The sequence below is a fragment of the Sciurus carolinensis genome, chromosome 3 (genome assembly GCF_902686445.1).
Source record: "Sciurus carolinensis chromosome 3, mSciCar1.2, whole genome shotgun sequence".
NCBI lineage: Eukaryota > Metazoa > Chordata > Mammalia > Rodentia > Sciuridae > Sciurus > Sciurus carolinensis.
This window is the reverse complement of record NC_062215.1, coordinates 124,303,945-124,305,350: the sequence shown is the minus strand read 5'-3', so window position 1 is coordinate 124,305,350 and position 1,406 is coordinate 124,303,945. Positions and strand designations below refer to the sequence as shown.

At 40.0% G+C, this 1,406-nt stretch overlaps 1 pseudogene; it reads right to left on the bottom strand.

Annotated features, from left to right (window-relative positions):
• Positions 1 to 817: 817 nt before the first annotated feature.
• On the bottom strand, positions 818 to 918 carry LOC124981506 (uncharacterized; annotated as a pseudogene).
• Positions 919 to 1,406: the final 488 nt, after the last annotated feature.

The window sequence follows — 1,406 nt, the reverse complement described above, 5'->3', positions numbered from 1 at the left end:
AGAAATAAACAAACAAATAATGAATTATGTCAGGTAGCACTAAGAGCTATGAAGAAAGATCAAGATAGGTGAGGGATCCAAGAAGGCCTCTCCTAAGAGATGATCTTTGAGGAAAGAACTAAATAAAGTGAAGGTGCACAGCAAGCCGATATTCCAAGCTGAAGAAACAAGAAGTACCGCTTTTGAAGGTGGTGTGTGGTTGGCACATTTGAGAAACAGCAAGGAGATCAGTGTGCAGGAAGCGGAGTAGGATTGGCCTTTTATACCTTTAGTAAAACTTTATGTTTGCCCAGTGTAGTTATGCGACCAACTACCTACAGTTATATTCATTTGCTCCATTATTGTTACATTTTACAGATTTAAAATGTTTTACTTTGTTAAACGGTTTGCATGTTTCCAAATTCAAATCTACAAAGTATATTCAAAGAGGTCTAGCTTCTCTTCTTGTTTCCTCTGACCTATTCTTTCCCTCATAAACAGATAGCAATTTAATGAATCTTCTATTTTTTAAAATATAGGAAATACTTTTTGTAATTTTCTCCACTTCTTAGATAAACTATATCTCTTTCTCTACTTCTGAAATAAATGGTAGTGTAGTACACAAATATAATTTTTTTTTTAATATTGGGGATTGAACCCACGGGCTCTCAACCACTGAGCCACATCCCCATATGTATATAATTTTTTTTAAGAGACAGGGTCTCACTAAATTTCTTAGAGCCTTGCTAAGTTGCTGATGCTGTCTTTGAACTTGTGATCTTCCTGCCTCAGCCTCCCAAGCCACTGGTATTTCAGATGTGCGCCACCACACCCAGGCAAATATGGACTTTGATGAATCTGTATCACCCTTGCACAGGGACTATGCTAGTCTTCTCTATAATGCTACAATTTTGTTGTATGTGTTGCTGAAGCAAGTACTAAGACTAAGATTTTACGTTAAACATTTCTATCGGCTAGTGTTATGGTTTAGATGTGAGGTGTCCCCCAACAGCTCACATGTGAGACAATGCAGGAAGGTTCAGAAGAGAAATGATTGGGTTGTAAGAATCTTAACCCAATCCGTGAATTAATCCCTGATGGGATTAATTGAAGTGGTAGGGTGTGGCTGGGGGAGGTGGGAATTGGGGCGTGGCTATGAGGTATATATTTTGTATCTCTCTTTCTCTCTCTCTGCTTCCTAATCAACAGTGAGCTGCTTCCCTCTGCCACACTTTCTGCCTCACCTCAAGCCCCAATGAATGGAGCCAGCCTTCAAGTAAACTTTACCTCCTCTACAGTTGTGCTTGGTCAGGTCATTTAGTCACAGCAGCCAAAAAGCAGACCAAGACAGCTAGGTATGGTGACACATGCCTGTAATTCCAGCTTTTCAGGAGGCCAGGCAGAAGGATGGTAAGTTCAAAGCCAGT